Below are 25,262 nucleotides of genomic sequence, written 5' to 3' on the forward strand. Positions count from 1 at the left end.
GCTCCCTCCTACCTTTCAAAATTGGCAGCCATCTTGGATTTAGGGTACCCCCTTTGAAAAGGAGGCCTTTATGACTTCATATATGAAATTCACAACAAAAATCTTATCAGAATTGATATCTGATATTGATATCAGATGCCTGATCACGTAAGAATTTAAAAAATACACCCTCCTGCCTTTCAAATTTGACCGCCATCTTGGCTTTTGGGACACCCTCTTTGACCGGGGGGGGGGGGGGTGGTTGGTGGGGGTGTTATGACTTTATATATAATGTGGGTGACCAAAGTGACATTGGAATTGATACCTAACTTGCCTAATCACTTATAATTTCAAAAAATGCACCCTCCTGCCTTTTAGATTTGGCCGCCATCTTGGATTTAGGGTACCCCCTTCGACCAGGAGGCATTTATGACTACATATAAAATTTACGAAAAAAGGTACATCAGAATTGATATTTCAGGTGTCTGATCAAGTAAAAATTTAAAAAATACACCTTGCTGTCTTTCAAATTCGGCCGCCATCTTGGATTTGGGGCACTGTTGTGGATTGGAGGGCTTTTATGACTTCACATTTGAAATCGACGACCAAATTTACATCAGAATTGATACCTCACTTGCCCAATAACGTAAAATTTTTAAAAAAAATGCACCCTTCTGCCTTTCAAATTTAGTCGCCATCTTTGATTTGGGGCTTTTTCGTTGACCGGGGGGCTATTATGACTTCTTATATGAAATTCTGAATCCTTATATGGAATTTTGGACCAAAATTTCATAAGAATTGATATCTCACTTGCCTAATCACGTAAAAATTTACAAAATGCACCCTCCTGCCTTTCAAAGTCAGATATATTGAATTCGGGGCAGTATCTTTGACTGTGGAGGGGGGGGGGGGTGGCTGTTCTGACTTCATACATTAAATCTACTACCAAAATGACCCAGAAAATGATACCTCACATGCCACTCTTTATTGACCACAAATATTCTTTAGTTTTTTCCTGCCCCCCCCCCTCCCACAAAAAAATAAGTTTCCCCTGGAACTTCAAATATACACCCCTTTTTCTTTTTCTTCTTTTCCCCCATTCCTTCCACCCTAATTCTGTGTAGTCACAAAGTTTTTGGATTTTGACCTTTTTCATATTCATTTAAAAAAAATTTTGCTTATGTTTGAAATTTCAATTTTGATTTTTTTTATTTATATTTATTTTCATCTTGACTGCCGTTCTCCACTCGCTGGAACCCCCCCCCCCCCCTCCTAAACCTGACCCAAAAATGATATATGTGATAATCGATATTACTAAAATTAGAAAGTTGAAATCATACATACATACAAATGTACTCTATGTACTAAAATCCAATGTGGTCAGCAAAGTGGTATGACAGTTATACCACCGCACAATGACAAACCTGGAACGTCAGTGTGCGGTGGTATGACAGTTCTACCACTTTTCCTACCCCTACAGAATTTTTCAGAAGGGATGAAAAAAAATTTTGAAGCGTTTTTTGTGCTTATCTTTATCATTAAATTTGAACCATAACATTTTTTTTAAAAAAATGAAATTTTTTTTTTTTCCGTGCAACAAAGGGTTAACAAATCACCGCAAACCGCGCTTCAATATCTAGATCTGGTACCTCGTAAACAGCCGGAGTTCGACATTAAAACACCTGCAAAAATGGGTGAAAATCGGGGACTTTGCCCCCCCATAACTCGAAAACGGTGCGTATACTCAATCTGAAATTTTAGTATGTGTAAAGGGTCACCCTAAGGATGAAAAAAAACCTCACTCCGACCCCAATTTCGAGGGCCCAATAATGGGCCACTTTGTGCATGGCTCTTTCAAGGAATGATGTCAATTTTGTTCTCCTTTAAAAAAATAACATAGAGGCGGAGATTTTCAGACACCGCAAACGAGATATGTGATTGCGGACTGAGGCCGTCTATATTTACTTAACTGCAAGAGACTACAGACTTCTTTTGTACAAAGCGGACACGCTGGATCAATTAATTACTCGTCTACTCTTCGTTTGTCTTCAGTAGAAAAGGACATACAAATGTGGCAACCTAGCTGACTACATTTCTTACACAAAATGTGTAAAAATTCTATGGCTAATAGGTTAATAGTTTTTCCGTGAAAAAACAAGAAATCAAAATTTTTTCTCATGTAAAAATGAAATGCTGTTTGCAAAGTTGTAAAGCGGTGTAACGCATTCATGTGCGTTAACTTACTTAGGACGTATAATTGGACATTTTGCAATTAGAAACTACTTTTTCTGGCACATACGTAAGAGCACCTAGATGCATGGAAAACAAATGGGACGTTCCTTGTTGGAAAATATAGTCGAATTCACGTTTTCTGCTAAAATGCATATTCGTGACACAATGTATTGTATGAATCAGAAGTGTATTTAACAATTAATATAAATGAGAAGAAAATACTAATAAGTGGCGCGAATACTGTATGTAACAAGGTGGAGAAATGGTGCTGGGTCCACACCATTTCGAGGGGAAATCAAAGCCAAGAAGTTCCAAAAATTAAAATTAGAGTCAAAAATGAAATTTTTGTAACTCTAATGAGTACAGTACAGAGGGGGGGGATTTTATTTTTACTTAATTTTAATTTTAGAACTTTGCTTGATTCCCACGAATTATTGGACAGACCATTTCTGCCGCACAACGCAAAAAGCGTAAACCTTTCAATTTTTTGGAACAATGTATCATAGCAAGAAACTTTGTACTTTGGGCAATGATTTTACTGATTTTTTGACTCATGAACTTAACTGAAATTTGTGCTAGGTAAACAGTTTTGATTTTAGTAGTGTTCTGTTCCAAAAAACGGGAAATCTGATGGATTTACGGCGTCTTACTAGCACGCATTTCTCCGCCTTGTTACAATTAATATATTTAGGGTCATTTTTATGATGTTTGTTAGAGGAGGTATTGAATTCGCGTCTATGACCATGAAAAATTTATGAACTGATGCGTGTCGTGAGTCTGAATATCTATTGAGATCCAAAATGTCAATTTTCTATGTAATATATTACAATTTTCTGAATTAGAAGAATCTTAACCCCAATTTTTTTTTGGGGGGGGAGGGGGGGGGGTCTGAGTTTATAATTCATACGTGTTCGCGCATCAAAATCAGAACCGTCGATTGGACCGCTACTCGTAACAAGGAATCCTCTCATTAAATTCATTTCAAAATCCACGTATTTCCTATTGATTTTTGGTTTACCAAATTGATGTGCTATTCTAATCGTTTTAGTATAATGGTTATTGTATTTGCGGCTAGTCTCGGTCCATTTGTGCTCTTTTAGTAAGATAGGCGAGTACTAAGCGTTTTAGTTCGGTTGAGTCCTCGGTGAAAAGTAACGTCCATTTTTACCAAAATGGGAAGCAGCGACTGCCCGGATTTGGTACTCAGCACGTCAACGGATCTTCCGGGGTGGGGGGAGCCGGCATTATTGATCGCTGACGATATTGCCGAGTGCCCTTCCTTGGCGTCGCAGCCACTGCAACCTATCCCTCTGGGATTAAGATCGTGTATATAAGTGATTTTTGCCCGAAAAAAATTGTTCTCCGCGAACGGCTTTTTCAAGGACACTGCCTCAGCCCTGTACTCAACGAAAAACCAAACGGGTGAGAGAAATGCTCTCTCAAACAATTAACCCACGAGTTTTGCAAATTTTCCGTATTCATTAAGAGCAAGAGCTTTCACCTCGTTTAAAAATAAGGACCAGACGACGACTTGTCGAGGTGCGAATGTAGTTCCGCGGCGGTCGACAGATCGCGCCACTTGCGCCGCTTGCTGTTCCCTTATAACACAGTGTGCAGCATCGCAGTAATGAACGCAAAGAGGCCGCATGAATTCTCATTTCATGATATTTTTCACAGGATATTTCTATGGTCTCCGTTATGGGTACTTCATAGGAGGGCCGTATATTTACTTTCTTGCTCCCCTAGGGTAGAGGAAGTATTGTCATCCCGCAAGGGGGAAAAAAGTTGAAATTTCATCATTTCTATAGACGTTTTAAGGTCACAGGAGTCAAAATAACCATACTTGAAAAAATATTTGTCCGGCGTCCGTCCGGCGTCCCCCAAATCTGTGTACAGCGATATCTCAGAATCTATCTGTTCGATTTCATTCAAAATTTACACAGAACACTATATCTATATGGTATCCTTATGCACGTCAAACGATTTTGGGGTACGCTAAAATTTGGGGAGGATAGGTTCCTAGGTCGTTTTTTAGCAAAATCACACGGAAAGCTCATTTTGAAGGACTGTATTTAAATACTGTGGAGAGGTCTTACCTGGAGTATCGGCATTTCCTGTCATCTGTTTTTTGATCGATCCAAGCCAGTTGATCTCATTTCCAGCTTCCAGAAATAAAAAAGTCCATACATTTGCATGTAATTACAACTTTTTTATTCATTTTTTTCGTTGCAAAATGCCTCTTGGAAACATTTCAACAATTTTAGCTACGCTTGATGGCCCGTACCAGGTCTTGAACTCTACTATTCATCAGGGTAACCTATTAGTGGTTCCTAAATCTATTACAAACAAGTACTCGTTTTGAGTGAGGACGATTGGTCGAATGGTTATTGGCTCTTTTAATATGATGGACGAGACCTATTTTTACCAATTTGCTGTAATCCCCACTGATTTTTCATGAGCTAGTGATTTGATTTCGGATGAAGACTGTGGTGCCATTCTTTCTCTAAACTTAGCATAAAATGGTTCCGCAAATCACCAACACCCCATTTTTCGGGTCTCTGAAAACGGGTCGCTCTGCTTCCGACACACCCACAACTTGTGGGTGTGGGCCACAAAACTGCGAAGCATGCCGTTTTAAGCACCCCTTGTCACAGTGTCTCGAAATGCGCGGCGATGAACTTGATCTCCGAGCGACATTCCGGCGTGACATAATTCTTTGAAATGGTGGAAAAAAAATTCTCAGTATTAATACGTTATTGTCAGGGAAAGAAGACGGAAGAAAAACACTCTCGTCTCAATGACCGAAACATCTGGAGTAATGAAGGTGTACGTAAATTATTACATAAATTCAGTTGCGTCATTTATTGTTATCCTTCCCTAATGCTCTTGACACTGGATCGATGCTTCTGGATGATGGTCGATGTTTCCTCTCCGCCATTTCGTCGCGAGGAATTTTATTACCACTTCTCGATAATGGTGCAATAACCCTAGAAAAAATGACGGCGGTCAGCCGCCTTTGTATAGGTTTTATCTTCAGGGAGTTGCTCGTGAACTGGACTGAAGAAGGAATATATTGGCAGACGAGTTTCGAAGGTGTGAACTGAAATGTCATCGGATTTTACTGACGTGCAGCAGGAAAAAGTCGAACAAACAGATAAACAACAAATTTCTTCCGGTAAAATTTGAAATACCTACCGGAAAAGTTGTGAATCTTCTTTTCAAAACTTTTCACAGAATTTTGATCAAATTTAAAGCACTCTTTGGGATATGTCCGCCTGGCGTATATTCAGATTTTTGATTATCTAAAGTTTCCAATGATGGGTGTAAAAAAGTAACGATTCATTTGATTTTAGAAAAAGAAACGAGTGATAACGCAATGGAACCTACATGTAACAGAAATCCACTACATTATGGTTTTATCATTCATTAAGTATCAAAGATAAGTGGCAATATTGATGACTTAAGTAGAAAGGGATGGTTCGAAACAAAAGAAAAGATAGGGGAACTAAAGTTGGTCTCATTTAGAGGACCTTAAAGTAAAGGGACGATTATGGACACTTTGAGATCCGTTTTTGCCCGGTTTGCGTATTTCCATTCCACTTATCATAATATTACAAGGAAACATATTCAAGACTTTCCTTAAAATAAACATTGCATTAGAAGAAATTTGGCGCGGTTCTAATATTCATAAGACGTTTTTCCTCATCGTGGCAATGTAATGTAAGAATGCTACGCCTGACAGCGGGAAAAATGAAAAGGAAGTATCGAGAAAAATGCACCGTCGATCGTAGCTGACGTAATGGCATTGACGCATGACGCATGGCTGTAACCGCGACTTCGGTGCTTTTACCTTGTGCATCCTGCCAGGGTAAATTAAAATTGATTCATTATTTAAGAGAATTAAGGAAAAGGAAAAAACATTCTGATTGTAATAAACAATGATAAGGCAAATTCAGCGCAATTATGGTGTCATTAGAATTAAATCAATCACCCCTCACAATTCTCATTTTACGGCGAACGCCCCTCTAGAGTTGAAGTTCAGCAAACAAACATCTCTCTCTATGTAATAACGTGAAAAATTAAGAAGCCATGGTGTCCCATGGCTTTGGGGTTGAATAGAAAATCAATTCTAAGCAAGAGGAATCCGAATTTCCTGACCCGAAACCCCCTTCCCCCAGCTTCCTTTTGTGGGGAGGAGTTAAAGGGGGGGGGGGGGTATGATCCTAAAAATAGGGGGCTTTAGACCGACTTATTAGACCATCAGACTTAAAAAGAACGGAAAATTTCTCTTTCAATTGTCACCCATTAATCCAAAATCGGTCCCTCCTAGACCCAAAATTGACACCCTAAAGACCTGAAAGAAGGGGCAGTGCTCCCTCTCCAAATTACTCTTTTGTCGCAAAATTGAAGCAGATCCTGCTGCGGAAAAAAGTGGTATCCTAAGTGCAAGGAAATCCAAATTTCATTGTCTCCGAGCTTATCTGACTTATTTCCTTTGGAAGTTCGAGGGGGAGGGGTCTGCACCAATAATTCAGGTTCTCCGTCAAAATTTTGAAATTTTATCATCAAATTAAAATATCTCGAGGACCTATTCCTGCCCATAAAGTCGATTTTCTATTCAATCCCGCGTTCCCTTAGTTGTGTGATCTAAAAAAACCAAGAAAAAAGCCTGGTACAGGCCGATTTTCAGTTTGCGGACAATCAGGGGACTCCCCGCTCATTTGAAAAGTGGCGCGTCAATTTGTATATTTTGCCGAGCGCGCCACTGAAATTGGCGGGAACCAATGGGAGTGAAGTTTCGACTTGTTTACATTCGTGTTATTTTGATAACAAGTTGTGAACAAACGTGGTGCTTCATCTTCTCAAGAGTGTTGTGAAGAAGTCCATTGAATATTTAAAGTTGTTCGAAGTTCTTAATATTTTGTACAAGTGCCAAGGAGTTTTGATTTTCGTATATAAACCTCATCTCTCCGAAGAATATTCAATTCGATGCTCCCTCGTTCAATCACCAACGCCTGAAGGTGTGCTCTCAAAGTATGTGTAAGTTCTCACTAAGTTTGTTTCTCCTATTCGCAGTTTCACTAGCACTGTACTGTGCGAAATTATTGAGGCATTCAAATTACAGGAAGCTTTAAACCTTTCATTTTGGTTAGTTCATAAATTTACCGCTTTATCCCAAGGGATTCACTTGTCACGCATGTTGTGGTCTACCAACCTACATACTCCAAATGTCTCTAAGTGTCTGCGTCTCTCCAGTTAATTCATACTCTGAGTCACCTTCAGGAGGGTTTTTATAACTGAGAGGTTACTTAAACACTTCTTGCCTAGAAATAAGATAATGCGAAGCCTCGGTCAAGCTCAGAGTCTAATCTAAGTATTGAGTTGCGTCATTAGGGGTCGGCTGAAGTTTCATTTTTCCACGATGATCATGCCTCAACAATGGTTGATTTCATGCCTCAGGTGTTGAAGATTCATGTGTACCCATCAAGGATTATTAACAGGATGGAATAAATTCTCATGAAAGCCTAGCCACTTTCTGTTAGAGAAGAAAAACAGAGGAGTTGATCTGACGACAGATTGGCAGAAAAGACTAAATGCATTACCTACCTAAGGCTGCTATGAACATCCACATAAAAGGTCAAAATTGTAAAGTATTCGACCCTTTTTGAGTTAAAATCATTTATCTCCCTCTGCTCACTGCACTACATTTAAAAGTGAATTTTCACTAGTAAAACTTACTAGGTACAGAGATGCATGATAGGTATAACAAAACGATAGCCACTTTATAGAATTATTTAACTGCATCACTCAAAAGGGAATTACTATATCTGGCTAATTTTAGAAATGACACATGTATCTGTACCATTAGTCTTTTTATGGAGATAGGTGCTTTTATTTGGTTGCGTGGAGAATAATTGTAGGGGTGGAATTGTGTTCGATGCTATATTTTACCAAACTTCTCGAGACACAACTATTAGCTTTGAACGTCCTGGTTGGATCTTTTCAAACATCCTCTTTCCTCTCTCTGTAGATTCTTTTTCTTCTTGTTTTTCTCTTCTGCTGTGTGTTATTTATTTTTTATTACTTCCCCTCATAAATGTTCATAAAATTAAATTCATTGGCTGCCTCAAAAATAATGTAAAAATCAAAGGAAAAAAAAAACCCTGAAAAACCTGAAAAACTGAAAAATGACATTAAGTGATTCGACGGTTGCCATTTTTTGTGTTAGAGCGACGTGCGATATATCGCATCACTTCGTTTCATAATTTCAGCTACTTGTCATTTTTTTCGAATTTTGAGATCGCACCTCTGTTGTCATGAGACTAAAGAATTCATTCGGCAAAGATATTCAATATATTAAAAGCAGGGGTTTTTCAGAGGAAAAATATCACGAAACTATTTTAAGGGAATTATCAATGATTTAATGTTGCCTCGATGGCTCAAAGGGATAATGAAGAAAAAGAGATTACCAAATTCACCGATTGATAAGGTTGGAAAAAATGCATAAAAATAAGACACTTGATAACACTGACAAAAATCGTGGCTAAATTTCAAAATAAACCCTATCACCTGTTGACAATCGCATGCTCGTCAGAGCTCCAGTGGAAATAGAGACACGCCCTTTTCCAGCAGATCAATGATCCGGCGCATTCGATACCATGGTCTCTGAAAATTTCGCAAGTTCACCACGTCTGCCACCCGAGTCGGTCCAGATAGGGCAACTCGCGTAGATTCTAAAGGGGGACAGCTAGGTGGGCAATCTATCCACTATGGGGGACCAGTTTTCAGACGTGCATTTAATCCTCAACCTCATGACTGTAATTTGCGACCAGGCCGGGAATGCGTTGCGAAACTCCTTCTCTCGAGGGTGATGAACCGCTAACAATCTGCCCGCGATACGCGGTTACAACGCCCCGAATTCTTAGTATTGTTTTATTTCTGATAGGAAACACAGGGGAAATTATCCGCACTCTGATGGAGGCATGGAAGATTGGAGTAGGTATATTTTGCAATGAGGAACCACTACCTGTATTTTTAGCATAATTGGACCGCAATTAACAGAAAGGAACCACCCTGGGGGAAAAAAAAAAAACACATTGGAGCTTGAGTCCAGACTCTTAAAAACATCGACAAGAAAAAATACTCTTGATTCAATCAGAATCTAGCTTAAATCAAGAACCAAGCCTCTTAATTTAAGCGGATTTCCTTTTGATTCAAGCAAAAATCCGATTGAATCAAGAGTATTTTCTCTTGTCAATGTTTTCAAGAGTCTGGACTCTAGACCTAATGTGTTTTTTTTCCAGTGCAAGCCACGTTAGCTGTCGCCGAATTTAATTGGGCAATTGAATTTTATACATGAAAACGGTTGTGCGGATTTTTGTGCAAAGGAGGGGTATCAATGAAGGACGTTTTTGGGCCCACCTTAGCTGAATTTTTTCAGTTCTACGATTTTTTGTTTATCGAGTGTCTATATTTTACGGAATGCGTGATGAATTGGTCATTATTGTTCTCTTCTCAGATCTACTAATGGGCTTAGCATGGGTTTAAAGGCTGATTTTGGCAAAAAATGCAGGTTTTGCGGATCTGCGGTACAATTCCGAGAAATCCGTATTTTTCGCCAAACTCTGCCTTCAGACCCATGTTAAGGCGATTATTAGATTTAAATAGAGAACGACGATGAACAAATCATGATGCATTCCGTGAAGTATAGACTTTTGATGAGAAAAAAATTATTGAGTTGAGAATCCTAGCTGGGCCCAAAAACGGCCTTCATCGATACCTCTCCTTTCAGTGAATTTTCTCCACAGTACGAAGCAAATTCCTCAAAATTTTGAAAGAAATCCGCACAAACGTTCTCTCGTCAACCACTGCAAACGCATAAAAACTAGAGCGCCTTCATTTCGTTGCTAGGCAACACGCACATCCCACGAACACGAATAGTTGTATCAAGGCGCTTCTAAGGTAACCACTGCACACGCACAAAAACTAGAGCGCCTTCATTTCGTAGCTAGGCAACACGCACATCCCACGAACACGAATAGTTGTATCAAGGCGCTTCTAAGGTAACCACTGCACACGCACAAAAACTAGAGCGCCTTCATTTCGTAGCTAGGCAACACGCACATCCCACGAACACGAATAGTTGTATCAAGGCGCTTCTAAGGTAGGCTTCGTCCTCACGGGAAGTTTTCATGAGATTCATCGCAAGGAAGAGTCTCACCGAAGTTGGGATAGATATTGATTGACTCAACATTAAGCTCAGTACCAAATGAAATCCGTGTGGAGATCCAAGACCAATTGAGACAGGAAAAAGAAGTGGAAGCAAATAGTGTGATATGTTGTTGTCCACTCGATTCTTCGTGTTTGTTTCATTGAAATAATGCGTTTAATTGTTAATCGTGTTCAATTATTATCTCAATCCCGGTTAAATACTCGATTTTTACTAATTTATCTTCTTGCTCTATCTTGTCGCGGAGCGTAAGAGCTCCGTCCTGTGGAGACGGTAACTGTACAGTCTGCTGTGATAAAGTAATAAGAATTTGAAATTTTGCGGGAAATTTCATGCAATTTTCCCTCGAAATTTCTATGAATCATCAAAAATTGAAAATGGCTATTTTTCATGAAATTCATGAAACCTGTGGAAACTTCATTGCAATCTACAGTGCAATTTAAACTTCGATCTCAGGTGCAAGTAATCTAGTTGGCCAAAGACTACACCAGGTTTACTTACATGGTTGCTTTCTTATAATCTCAAATGACTCACAGTTGCATCAACTGGCCGATTATTGAAATTGATCGACAAATCTATAGACAAAAAAGACGGAAAGATATGGAGGAGGATCCTATTGGGGAAGTGGGTGGTTGTATTGGACAAAGGGTGTAGGTAACAGACTAATTAACGGCAATCCACGAGAATAGTTAGTCCATCATCTACTTCCTTAGTCAATAGGGTTTATTCATTTCAACACGGAGAAAAAAAACCTCGTGCGTGGGACCCGAAGTTTAGGTCATATGGATCTCTGAAGTTTTCGGATTGAGCATCTGAACACTTTAGGTCTAGCTGTCGAGGGTCGGATCACACATCTGCACGGAGAAAAAAAACTCGTGCGTGGGACCCGAAGTTTAGGTCATATGGATCTCTGAAGTTTTCAGATTGAGCATCTGAACACTTTAGGTCTAGCTGCCGAAGTTCGGATCACACATCTGAAACTTCAGCTCTTGCATCTGAAGTACTTCGGTTCTCACGTCCGAAGTACTTCGGTTCTCACATCCGAAGTACTTCGGTTCTCACATCTGAAGTACTTCAGATGTGAAAACTGAAGTTTCAGATGTATGATCCGAACTTCGGTAGCTAGACCTAAAGTGTTCAGATGCTCAATCTGAAAACTTCAGAGATCCATATGACCTGAACTTCGGGTCCCACGCACGAGTTTTTTTTCTCCGTGTGAAACTTCAGTTCTTACATCTGAAGTACTTCAGTTGTAAGAACCGAAGTTTTTCGGATGTGAGAACCGAAGTTTTTCGGTTGTGAAAACCGAAGTACTTCAGATGTAAGAACTGAAGTTTCAGATGTGTGATCCAAACCTCAGCAGCTGGATCTAAGTGCTCAGATGCTCAATCCGAAAACTTCAGAGATCCATATGACCTGAACTTCGGGTCCCACGCACGAAGTTTTTTTCTCCGTGAACCAATAGGATTGCTCCATAAGCTCAATGTCTTCTTTGTCCATGTCCATCGCTTTGTCTATCAATTTCAATAATCAGTCCGCAGAGACGACGCGACGACGAACCGTCATATTTACGACAGCGTCTTTGACATTTTCGGGCGGCCGAAAGGACGGCATGGTCACTCGGCGTCCACGCTCAGCGCCACCGCAATGTCTCCGGCTCCGCTCGGCGGCACGTTAACCTCACTCCTCGCATACTGCCCCGCCGCCGGACGGCTCGCTGAAACCGCCTATCTCCACCCATCGGGCACTGGGCGTTGCGCGGTTCTTCGACGCGGGAGCTCGAGAGTTGGCACGGCAATTACGACCGCCGCGGACCGCACCAGCTTTTGACGCAACCGTCCGCGAAAATCGGTGGGGCGTGGAGGGGACCCGGGTGCCCCGCTCGGGGGGCGGCGGTGGGGGGGGGGGGGTCGTTGTCGGTCGGTTTCGTCGGGAATCCGAGTCGTAAAGTCAGTTGACCAACTCGTGTTGTCCCGGCGGTCGGCCTGGATTTCTCCTGCCGCTCACAAGTCGCTTTTTCTTCGCGTCGGATTCGTGTCGTTTTCGCTGAGTGCTTGTTGTGATTGTGATACGTCCTTCTACCCGCTCGACGTACGTTGACTCTGTAAGTCCTCGTTCACTACTCTGGCCGTGCTAAGGAAGAAAGCCGTATGAACATTCGCGAGTTGCCGAATTTCCTTCGATAAAATGTTTGTTTTTGAGAAAAATCATGAATTTTTTTTCCTTGAAATTTTTAGACGTTTTAGATCTAATTCGATGGTGTAAGTCGGCAACCATATAACTCGTTTGCGGTGTCTGAAAATCTCCGCCTCTATGTTATGTTTTTAAAGGAGAACAAATAAGTTTTTGCAGAATTTTCTTGGCACAGGGAAGAAAAATCATGGCAGTTTTAAAGAATTGCCGTTGAGTAGTTTTCCGTCTAAAAAATAAATTATGGCAGGAAGTCTGCAATGCCGCAAACCGAGTTATGTGATTGCTGACTTACACCGTCGAATTCCGAACAAAATTATCTGAGAAATTGGTAGACAAACAATCAAAACATTTCCTGAAAATTAGTGATTTGCCAGGGGAAATTTGGCAACGCCTGGAGGCTCATACGGCGTTTTTCCTCAGAACGGCAGTACTATCAAGCTGCGTTCGGCGAAAAATAACCAAGACCCCTCGTAAGGGTTACGCTAGACTGATGCCTCGGTGGAGTCGAAAATTGTGTGCCCGGTGTCAGGTGGAGACAAGAAAACAATCCCCAAAATAGCCCAAATTTTAAACATGAAAAAGAAGGGTGGCTACGAGGTGAAATAAAGAATATAATGCTTGGGGTGTGTCGGGTGGTTTCAACCCTCAAGTCAACCAGGGAAAGTATGAAATAATATATTAATGTACAAAATTAAAAAAATACCTAAATATTAACCAGTTACGCAGTAATTAATTTAAAATGAATTCAGAATTATTTGATCAATCAATCAGTTTCTTAATCGATTTAATAATCAGCAAAAAAACAAATCTGAACCCCAGCTATCGGCGAAAGCCGATAGGATAGGTTTCTTAGAAATCCTTGGATAACCTATTCTCTCATCTGTCATTACACATCTCGAATGAAGGTTTTGGTTTTTTGCTCATTTTATTTTATTATTCTTTTTGTTTTCCATGTTGACAGGGGGGTGTGGAGTTGAAACTGCCTCAAAATGACATATTTTTAGTCTTTACTCGATTTATTCGTCAGTCCATTCGTTCATCTGCTCGTTCGTTAGTTTGGTTGCTCGTTTCGCTGAACATTACAAAAAGGATATAAAAATTGGCCGTATTTCCTACACCCATGGCAGTATATTGATAGCATTATGCCATCATAATATTTTTATGGCATAATATCCCATGATTAAGACATCTACAGAATATGTTTAAATAACATCAATTATTAAAATGGGTCTTAACGACATCCTTATTATATTCTACCCACGATAAACCGATACAAATAAAATAAAAAGTATAAAAACACGATGGGTAAACACAAATTTAAAACAAAATATCAAATACCTTGGACATTTTGAGGTGGTCACAACCATTTTTTCGACGAAGAGGTTAAAATGAACTAAAGGTAACCAAGAAAAAAATCGAGCAACTTACTGTATGTGGCAATAATGAATGGATTATACGATCGGTTTTCTTGTCAGGGAAGGAGATCTGACCTCCCTAACAAGTTTTCGGCCAATATAAAGTGATAAAATGAACCGTACAATAGGTAATCGACTTCACCAAAAGTGTCAGCCTGGCGAAGGAAGTCTAATTCGCTTTGACCAGGGAAGCCATAGCTTCCTGATCAACAATTAGTCTGCTCATTGTCATGTCATAAACCAAATTTTTCAAAACGCGATCTCTCGAAGAATACAGAACGCAGAAAGTCGCTGTTTGAACTGATAATATCATTTTTAGCTGATCCAGAAGAATCGAGCATCAAAACACGATTCTGTGACCAGCGCAACTGACCCATTGACTTTGAACATATGAAAATTTCCCCTGTAAAAGCAACGAATAGATCTTTTGTTTCTCCCTATGTGTGAGATTAAATAAAGGAAGATAATAACTTGGTTCTTTTTTGCCGAATACGCAGCTTTTTGGGGAAAGCAATATATCAAAGCATGATAGTCGTATAAGTTGAACATGATTTGCCTATAAAAGTTCTGCCATCCCTTGCGGTTGGAGACATTGTACATGTTGTTCACCCACGAAGAACTTTCTTGCCTTCGCTTTATGAACTTTTCATTGCGGAGCAGCTCTTTCAGATTTTATTTCCAAAGGAATACGTGTTTTCTAGGCATTAGCTTGCCTGAGACAGGCAGTCCCTTAATCTCGCGCCCAACAATATCGCTCCGTGACGTCACCACTAAATGCGCCTATTGGCTCAGAGCCTTGCAGAGATGAATGGAGACCCTTCATTAGTTTTCTGACAGTGGTGGAAACTTGTGTTTTTGGGGTTTAATTATCGATGCTACCTCAGAGGTATCATCCCCTCTTACTGACTGTCGAGCTTCAGGTTAGGCCGTGCGCCAAAAACGTTTACCAAACATCGGCTCGTCTGCTAAACAAATCCCTCAATAGGTTGATCAACGTAATTCCAAAGTCTAGTCCTGATACTGTAGCAAAACTAATGTTTAAGAGTTTCGAGCTCCTTGTGTCTGCAAGCGCGTGTCGTGTGATTTAAAGGGATGGTAACTTGCTTTAAAGTTTCTACAGTTTAAACAGGACCTAGTTCGTAGATAAGAATTTAACTCTTCAATATGTTGGTATACGATCCTGCAAGAGACTAATCAAATTCGTCTTTGAGCATACCCGAATTTTATGAGATTTATTTTACCCAAATCTCCACTTCAAAAAATTTATCAGCTACACCACCGAACTGAAATTTCGGCAATGAAACTCTTTGGGTCGTGTGCAAGGGCCTGTTCCTCACTTTTCGTGCAATTCTGTGAGAATAGACATTGATTGGCTGCTGAGGTTGAGCCAGAACGCTTTGAATTGGTCATTTCTCCGAAACCGATCACATTCATGCCGCATTCCGCGAAGAGAAACTAACCTTTAATCAATTAAGCATCGAAGAAAAGAAGTTCAAGGTTTTTTGTGTATCGCTCTGGCGAGCAAAGGCCATAACTGGGCTTTCAGATAACCCCTATCGTCCATAATAAACCCACGCTTCTTAGGGCTCTGAATTTAAAGTTACGCCCTCTAGACAGTCATGGTGGCACTATGTGACATTTCATCAAATACTTGTCTTTGCTGGTGTTAGTTTTTGTTAGATGATTCATCATATCAAATCCTGCTAATGATCGATAATGTCGTTTTTCTCAAACATATAATTTAATTGTAAATATCGATGGCCTAACCAGCCACGCATCTCGGATTACAATGTTGCAGATTGCAAGTCATTTCTTTAAATTTTAAGGCGGTCTGATCATCGTATTTGCACCAAATTTTAAGTGGTTCTTCTACGCCCTCTCAAGAAAATTCTACTGAGGGCCCTGCCCAAAAATGTCAAGACGCATTTTTTAGAAACATAAAACATGAGCAGATACTTTTAAACATCGCAAGCTAATTTAATGGTGCGGATATTTCATCGATATGCATTATGTTGCGTCGTAAGTGTAAGAATCTGGGTACATTAAAAAAGGGATAGTCAATTGGACTGCATTTTGCAATTCGGAACTATTAATTCTGGCTCTCCTAGAAAAACACTTATGTGCATAGGGAAACTAATGGCATATACGTTGTTTTTAAACCGGTCTAGAATTTATAGTTCCAAATTGCAAAATGTAGTCCAATTGTTTCTAGTGTAATGAGTAATTTTTAAACGCTTTAAGAAAAAAAATTATCAGATTTTATTCGCATTAAATCCTTATAAGTTGATATCAAATTATCACTCTAAATGAAGCTAAAATGAGCGGGACTTCCTTTGGCATAATCACGCAAGCATATCACAAAACACGATCATACCGCTTGAATGTAGGAGAATAAATGAATCGAGGCCAATTATTCTTGACTGGTGCATTTTTCTTCCCCGATTAAAAAAAAAAAAAAAACAACTTTTTGTGACAACAAGACTAGAGAATTCTTGACAGCCTTTAAGAATTTTTCTAATGATACATATTCACCGTATTTCACGATCGAGCGGATCTAGAATACTTTAAACTTTTCAGCGACGATGCAATTTTGGCGAGCATGCCTCATGCTCTGCCCTTTTTTTGCCGTCAATCTTATAATGCTACTGAAAATTCTTTCTGTTATCCTCGTAGTATAATTAGTAGCCACATTAAGTAAGACTAATAATTTTGACTTTATTTAAATCAACTTTTTTTCCTTCTTACAAATCTGCGGGTGGGGTTTTATGAAAAAACGAACAATAAGATTCGCGAGTTCAAGAACTCTCGTATGTCACCCCGCCGGTACGTTTCGCGTATCGCCTCACATTAAGTAATATCTCGATATTACACAATTTCGGTTTTCCTTTCTACCCATCATTACTGGAAAGTAATTTTCTACTTTTTCCTTGTTATCGCAGACGGTCAGGCTTATTTTTATTATTACTTGCCGATCGATTTGAAGAGGGTATGGTTCAGTGCACTGTACCTATTCAATTAAAAACATCAATCAAAAGAATATGTAAAAGAGTAGGCGAGTAAAAAAAGCTGCGCTCTATAAATAAGAACACGAAAAAAAAAAAAAATTGGAGACGTTCGTGCTCTAAGTTTGTAATCGAGAAACTTTGCGAGGCCTTTGTCGTAAATTCTAGTGAAACTTTGTTAATTTACTCAATACTTTTTCCTTGCTCAAAGGGACGAAAAAATTGTGCAAAATGTTCAATGTTCGTAATGTTTGGGCCTTACGTTTTGACAGAGCCTTACTTTTTCCTCTGGCAATTTCAAATACCACGAATTTACCCGGGCGCTGTAAATCGATTCGAAGACCCGGATCAAACAGTTTACACCAGGGAGAGGGTGGGAGGAGGGTATGGAATACCCCTAGGAAGTCAGAGTCCGGGGGGGGGGGGGGTACTCCAGATTAATTTTTTAAAAATTTTAACCGCATGACGTATTTTTTTTTTCAACAAATACGTGAAAAAGTAGGGCGTCCAGAAACCTGAAAAGTCGAGAATCATCAGGGAATTTTCCAGCATCAGGGAAAACCTAGAAAAATGTCGTGGGCCCAACTTTAGCTCATTGTCAGTTTGCCGTCAGTTTTAAGTTCAGGCAACACGAACTCCCATCACTCTCAGACGTCACGATTGCTCAAGGAAGAAAGCACGAATAATTCAGCAAGGGTATGGCTTGGCGTTGAGCGATGACTACCTCACTGCCAGTTGGATTGCATTTTGCGAAAAGGAACCAAGAGCATTCTGATGTAGCTGCGATTGTGCAACCTCCATTCCTTGATATAAAATTTCTGAAATCATGCAAAAAATTAAATTTACGATACTAAATTTCGTCTTGAATTTATAGGTTATTGGGAGTAAAGATGAAACTTGTTTAGATGATCAGTTGATATTTATGCAAGGTAAACAAATTTGCACAATCTCACCGACACTGGAATGCTCTTGGTTCCTTTTTGAAAAATGCAATCCAGTTTGCCTTCATTTTTCAGTATAGGCAACACGAGCTCCCACATGATCGAATAGTGGCATCACTCTTAAAATCTTAGATAACACGATTGCCCCAAGTAGAAAGCAGTAATAAAGCACTGGAGAGAAGTATGCATTCTCAGAACTTCCAAGCGCTAATTGTCTACGAGTTACATTTGGAAATCTTCAATTTGCATTCTCATAGTATTGTCCTTGGAATAAAGAGAGGCATGTTTCTTGACTTTTGGATTCCAAGCAAAAAGCTCTTCTTTTTACTTAAGAAACAGGTTTCAATAAGCTCATCGTACATCATACATCGCAGGCCGATTGGAGGCCGGAAGAGGCATCATCGATTAGCCCCTTTACAGAGACGGATCCAGCAATTTGCCAACACTGGCTTTTCCTCTATTTGAACCTGTGTTGTACTATCGATTCTTGCCGAAGCACCTGGCGCTCCGAGAATCGATACATTTCAATAGGTTCAAATGGAGAAAAAGCAACGTTGCCACTTTGCTGGATCCGCAGTGCCTTTAAAGCCTCCAGCTCACGTTCGTTGAGAAGCGCTTGAAAAATACACATCATTTTTCAATGTTATCGATGAGGATGATCTATATCAGCTGCAACGGGCAGCTGAAATTTTCAATTTTCACAATCATTTAAACGCCGCACAGTGGATCGAGTCAATAAGAGAGGTCGGACAACATTTGGAAACTTTAAACCCTTATAACTCCGTTCATACAAAACTTTGAGGTTCTAAAAGTGGTTTCATTGGTTTCCTCGTACAATGTTCTTCCTAACGTACCCCTTGAAGTTTAAAATGTGACGAAATAAACATTAAAATTTACAGTTTTAGTCAAAAATTTCGAGTCAGACCTCTCTATTCGACTCGATCCACAGTGCGCCGTCTCGATTGAGGGCGGGCGTGCGTAGCGATTGTTTACTTTGATTTTCTTCTTTTTCCTCTTGAATATGTAAAGTCTCTGAAACTCGAACCAGCATTCCCCATTGTTATCTGCGTTGCGCATAAAGGGACTGAGGAGCTTTTGCAATATTTGGTCTCAGATAAAAATCGAGGCAACTTTTGTGTACACAATAACGCAAGAAAACTTCTAAATGTAACTCAAAAGCAGTGCGTGGTAGTATAAAATCTGGGCGCGATGACATTCTGTATTTTTCAAAATTCTATCGATAAACCCACAAATTACAGAGAAGAAAAAAGAAAAGCAAATACGCAAAAATGGGGAACAGGGCGCCCTCTTCTTTTGTGGAAAGGGAGGCAATTATTATTTACACGTTCAAGTATTGATGGAACATGGTTTCATTGGATTCTACTTGGTCTTCTGAATTTTTTTAAAATTTGAACTTTTTTAATTTTTATCGAAAAAAGTTTCCATTTAGATAAAATTTAGACCGCAAGAATTGATATTAAGAGAACCATTTTTTCTCGCCACGCGAAAGGAAGATGTCAGCCTCTTTATGTGATCAAACATTTGAGCGTACTCAGCGGGTTTGAAAGTTGGTTGGTTTTATTCAACGTTCGTCAAGTTTTTGAGAGATTCGGATTTTTATTTCCACTCATATTTTCTAATCCTGAGGATCACATTTATTTTATTTTTATTTTTTTATAATTTAGAGGCTTATCTCTTTGTGAATATCTTAATCTTGCCCTTGCCGTTTTGCTCATTTGCAATTTGCCATTGCTCATTTTTGGTATATATATTAAAAAAAAAAAAAAAAGTGATCACTCCTCACGCGTGAAACGCGTGTTAAAGTCGATGCTCATAGGCTGGCGAATTAATTAGTTTCGATGAGCAATTTGATTTCTTTTGTCGACCCCTCGGATTTCTTCTGGTCCAATCCGGTTATATAACGCAGATGCATGCCGCTTATCTAAATGAATATTACTTAATATCAAGGTTACATTATTGATTGTTTTCATGGCGGAGGCGCAGATTGGTGGTGCATATTGCATATTGCATCCAGGCCCGTGAAAAACGCGATTAGGAATCATAAATAGGCTGTTGTTTACATCAATTAACTCTCCATGACGTTCCTGTGATCGCGTCGGTAACTCTGCCGACATCTAGTTCTCTTCCGTCTCGTGACGGAGTCTTTTGTCGTGCCTCAGAGAAAATTTTGAAAAACCTAAAGGGCGCCTCACTAATAATTACGTCACGAATTTTTTTTAAGTTTTGCAATCATTTTTTGTCCTTTTGTGCAAATTCTGCGCCCGTGCCGATAATCCAAACAAGTCAGCAACATTTTTAAGATGTCGTTCAAGAGTGCCAGGACGTTGTTGATGACAATATCATTGCAAAGATGTTTTAAATTTATTTATGTCCAAATTATTTTCATGACAATGCCATTACTGTAAACTATTTTGATAATATTTTTGAAACTTTTCGAAAGTATTTCCGACGGTATTTTATACCAAAATTCGTTTAAGCACACTTGTTTTATGAATATAGAGTATTTGCCCTCTATGTAATCACTGAAGATACGCACTTTGCAACCACTAATTGTTGTTATAAGTAATTTAGACAATTTTGACTCGAGATTTCACAAATATTGTCGAGTATTAGCATGAAAAAACCCTTAACAATACTTAAAATTTTTTTTAAAAATATCCTCTGTTTTACTGGGCGACTCCTTATAAATTCTTAAACGTCGATAGGACCTTATATTCTCATTTTACCTAAGTATTACAACCCACAAGTCATTTTATTCTTATCTAGAAGGATGTTTCCCTGTCTTAGGTTTATCCAACCATTCTGAACGAGACTTCTGGAATTTCTGCTTCAGCCCAAAAAGTGACCTACTTACATTTTTTTCTCTCACTTTTTTGCAACCCCGCTCTGTCTCTTTTTCATCTCTCTTGATCTACCAATGTTTACTGCTGAAACCTCTTCAAACTATTGTCGAGAATACAGTTGTTTTCTGTCTCTTTTTCATTTTCTTATTTTGAATAGGAATCGTATGTTTTGCAATTAATATATTAATCGCGACAGACATAAGAGGAAATTATTGGATTCTCGACGATCAACGAAGCATTGAAAACTTAAAGAACCCCATGCGTGGGATAGTTCTCACCTTTAAATGACCGCGCGGGTCAAGAATTCACTATCTTTGTCCACCGCACTATCTAGCTATTTACTTCCAATCAGTTTATCTATCCACCATGGTAAAATGCTTCTATAGTCTTCTATTTTAATCTCTGAATGACCACTATTTTATTTTTATAATCGCGGAAGCATCGAGGAACCCTTGCTCACGTGAAACGCAAGAAAATTATGCATTTCACACTTCGCGTTGCGGGGATAATGAACTTTTCGCCGACCAGTTACATCATGCGCTGTTATCTCTGACCTACTGCGCGCATCCAGTTTACTTCCACACCGTATATCATCAGTAGTGACTCTTTCAGTCATTGATAGACTCATTAAGATATTCGTTTCAATTGGACAGGGAAATTTTTGAAAGTACTAGCATCGCGAATGACCCGAGGTTGGGGCCAGCCTCGAAATTCGATTTTTGGACTCCATTCGACAAAAATCGGGTTACTGAAAATGTTGCTTCGCGATTAAGATTCCATTTCCCGTGGACTGTTAAGCACACGTAACTTTAGAATTACCATAAGTTCCAGCCATGAATAGACACATTTTTCTCCAATTAATTTCTCACTTCGAAAGCTTTCCAACTCCCAAAAAACTAAACATTCCGGTTCATCGCAGTGAAGTGATTTTTTGGGTCACGCAAACCTTTTCATTCCTTTTCTTTTCATCCCCGAGGAGATTTTTTTCCTTAATTTTTTTAATAAAAACATAGACACACTTTTTGTGTATATACGTTTAAAAAAGTACAAATATACATTTCAAAAGACTAAAGTTTCAAATGTTTGGCGACAAGTCCCTGACCCGGGACTGAAAAATCTGACCTAAAACCTCCTCTACCCACACTGAAAAAAAAGTGAGGTTGATTTAACATTCTGGGTGTAAGAAAAGTTAGCGAGAACTTATAAAATGCTGAATTACCCGCTATATACAGCAGTTACTTTAGCAATGCCAAGATGTAAAACTAACTACTGTGGCGGGTAATTCTGCATTTTATAAGTTCTCGCCCACTTTTTCTACATCCCGAATGTTACATGAACTTCACATTTTTTTTTGGTGCGCCAAAATTTTCCGGCTAAATTCTGTGTTTTTTCGTTCTCTGGTTTCATGTCTTTCCTTCGTTTTGAAGTTGAATACTGTTCGAAATAAACGATTTATTTGTGCCTGCACACTTATCAGAAGTAGCACAGTTTTGTTAAAGCTCAACTCCTCTGCGCGATGCTGCGATCGCCAGCGCGTCGTAGCGTGATGAGTTTTGAAGACTTTAGCGTGACAGTGTTGTAGTGTGACAGTTCGACATCAGCCTCGAGCTTCACTTACGGACGTCGCAAGAGCTTTGGCCGCTCATTCAGTCGCGATGTCACCAAGTCGCTCCAGAAAACACATCGGGTTGAGGCAGAGACAAGGTTGAGGCTTCTAAAAATTGCCCGTAGAAATACTACGGGGGACTTTTTGACATATTCAAAAGTTTTGAACTTTTTGGAGAGGATTCTTGGAGACTAGAGCAGTTTTGCAAAATGATCAAACGACGATCAAATGATCATTCCTGACGATTCTTAAAATTACTTTCGATGAGGACAGGGTTGCCACAGTCAGGGAACACCGGAAAAACCAGGAATTTTTCAAAGTCAGGGAAAACGAGGAAACGTCAGTGAAAATGACGAAAGTATCAGGGACAATTAAGCCACCCTTGTTTGCTCTCTAGCATGAGTTTAATGTTTCGAACAACAAATTTTGCCTGTAGACTACTTAAAATTGTGTTTTTTTGATCATCTTGCATTTCCTTGAATGTTAGGGCATTTCACCAAAATGTCTCAGAGAAATCAGGGAAATGTCACAGAAATTCAGTTTCTAAATTCTGTGGCAATCCTGTCAGGAAGATTTAGATACTTTTTCATTATGTTAAATTAATCAGAAAATGTCGAATGATCGTTTATTTCAAAGTTATCAAAAGTCGTGGTAGGGTTTTATGATGAATCATGATTTAGTGCAATGATTTACTCAGTCTACAGAGTTTGCACGACGAAAACAAAATAAAGCCATTAGGTCACTCCGCGATAAATAGAGGTTGTTATTATTCATCATTCGACCGGGAATACATGATTAAAATATCGCGCTGAATTAAATCTCCGAGTCTCATCGAACCGATAACAAATTGAGGAAAAGATCTCAAGTCCGGCAACGATGGCAAGCTCAAAGCTGGACTGCTGGAGCCTGGAACTGGTTTCGACATTTTGCAACTCCGATACTGCATATCGCGTTGGTCATTCGCCACTCGTCCAGGTGACTTTTTGCTCCGATTACCCCCCCCCCCCTTCCCCTTCGTCTCCCTTCCTACCCGTCATCGTAGACCCCTCTCCCGAATTCTTGGTCAATCCACATTCATTCAAAGGCTGAAGAGTCGAAAATAGGTCCTTTTCGAAAGAATGATGATGCGTGAAAGTTTTGGCACGATTTCTCTGTTGAGTACCCTCAGAAGAAAATTTTGGACACTGGACCCATTGGAAGGTGCGTAGGGCCAATAATTCGATGGGGGTTGTTGCCAACTGTGACCGCTGTTTATGTTGCCAACTATTCCACATAAAATGGACTGCATTTTGCAATTTGGAGCTATAAATTCTGATTCATCTAAAAAAACACTTATGTACATAGGGAAACTAATGGCACATACGTTGTTTTTAAACCGGACCGAAATTTATAGTTCTTAATTGCAAAATGTAGTCCAAATATGTCTATGCAGAAAGGAGTCTCTTGTTCTTTGTTATGAGAACGCTCAAAATTGTTTTTTGTATCAAAGCTACACACAGCCCACATCTCAGGAGGGAAGGAGCAGAGCATAATGTAATTTTCGCTAACATATTTATCAGGCTTTACTGTCCTATAGAGTTCAAAAAAATTAATTTTGACTCTAATTTTAATTTTTGGAATTTCTTGGCTTTGTTTCCCCGCGAAATGGTGTGGACCCAGCACCATTTCTCCACATTGTCCTATAGTTTCGCCATTGTACTTGGGAAATCATATAGGTATATTCAAGTTTGTGGTTTTATAGATTTCCTGTCGCATCGCATTTTGTCGATGGACCAACAGTCATCGTTTTTGTTCCAAATTCCGTGCGATTCATCAGGATTGTTCTTTAAAATTCTCGTCCTTGAACGTTAAAATTAGGTTTTCCAAGGGGGAAAAATAAAAATTAATCCAAACAAATGACGACTTATCACAGTAGGTTGAAGGAAACTATACATTTCATGCCCTGACGTCGATTTTTTGCGATTTCGAGAGCTGGTATAATATTCTGATACAATTAAGTAATGCATTTATGTGAAAATTGACAATGCCGCGAAGAAAAACAGTAATGGTTAACTTCATCGGCACAATAAGCACCGCTGGAATTTTGTTAAGGTGCAAGAGAAATGATTACGGCTTCAGTTAGTGTCGCATGCAACATATACTGATCGAATTTCATGAAAAACACTATGATACAACTATTCACACACTATGGATGTCCGTGTTGCCTACGCTCAGAAGTGAAGGCGTTTGACTTCAGCACCAACGACGCTTAGTGGTGGAGCGAGTCAATGAGAGGAGTCGGACATAATGTGGAAACATTAAAAGCTTATATCGATATTATTACAGAATTAGAGGTTTAAGACATGGCTTTATTGATTTTCTCGTAAAATTTCCCTCAAGAACCACCCGATACAACTTATACTGTAAAGAGAAGATCATCAAAATTTGCTGTTACAGTCGAAAATTTCAAGTCCAACCTCACTGAAAGAAAGGCTCGTTACTTTGCGCGACGGACTTTACTGCGAGGCGTTGCTCTTAAATGACAGAGTTCCTTCAATATTTCATTCATATTTCGAAGACAACTCTTAGACGTGAATAGGTGCTCTAAAAGTCATGCTCAGCACCTATCGATATCAAAGTTGAAGTACACCGGATACTATCATAGAACCTTTATGCAACTTTTCCTGCCTAAAAGATTTCTTTGTATATAGTACATATTAACGAGGAATTGGAAGCGCTCTGCCATTTTACATCCTCTCCGTGAAGCCCGACGCGCCGCAGGTGAAGTGGTAAGAGCCTAGACAACCATAACGCCTTAATT

At 39.4% G+C, this 25,262-nt stretch overlaps 1 protein-coding gene across 4 annotated transcripts in view; it reads left to right on the forward strand.

The window, feature by feature from the left end:
• The first annotated feature begins 12,373 nt into the window (after window positions 1-12,373).
• LOC109033434 (ATP-binding cassette sub-family G member 1) overlaps window positions 12,374-25,262 on the forward strand; it is a 139,547-nt gene continuing 126,658 nt past the window's right edge. For 3 of the 4 annotated variants that reach the window (XM_072299356.1, XM_072299355.1, XM_072299358.1), the window contains exon 1: window positions 12,374-12,545. The gene's annotated coding sequence lies outside the window, so the exon portion shown is untranslated. The remainder of the gene's footprint in view (window positions 12,546-25,262) is intronic. The other variant, XM_072299357.1, reaches the window with a different exon arrangement.

This window comes from Bemisia tabaci, chromosome 4 (assembly GCF_918797505.1).
Source record: "Bemisia tabaci chromosome 4, PGI_BMITA_v3".
In the NCBI taxonomy this organism is placed as follows: Eukaryota; Metazoa; Arthropoda; class Insecta; order Hemiptera; family Aleyrodidae; genus Bemisia; species Bemisia tabaci.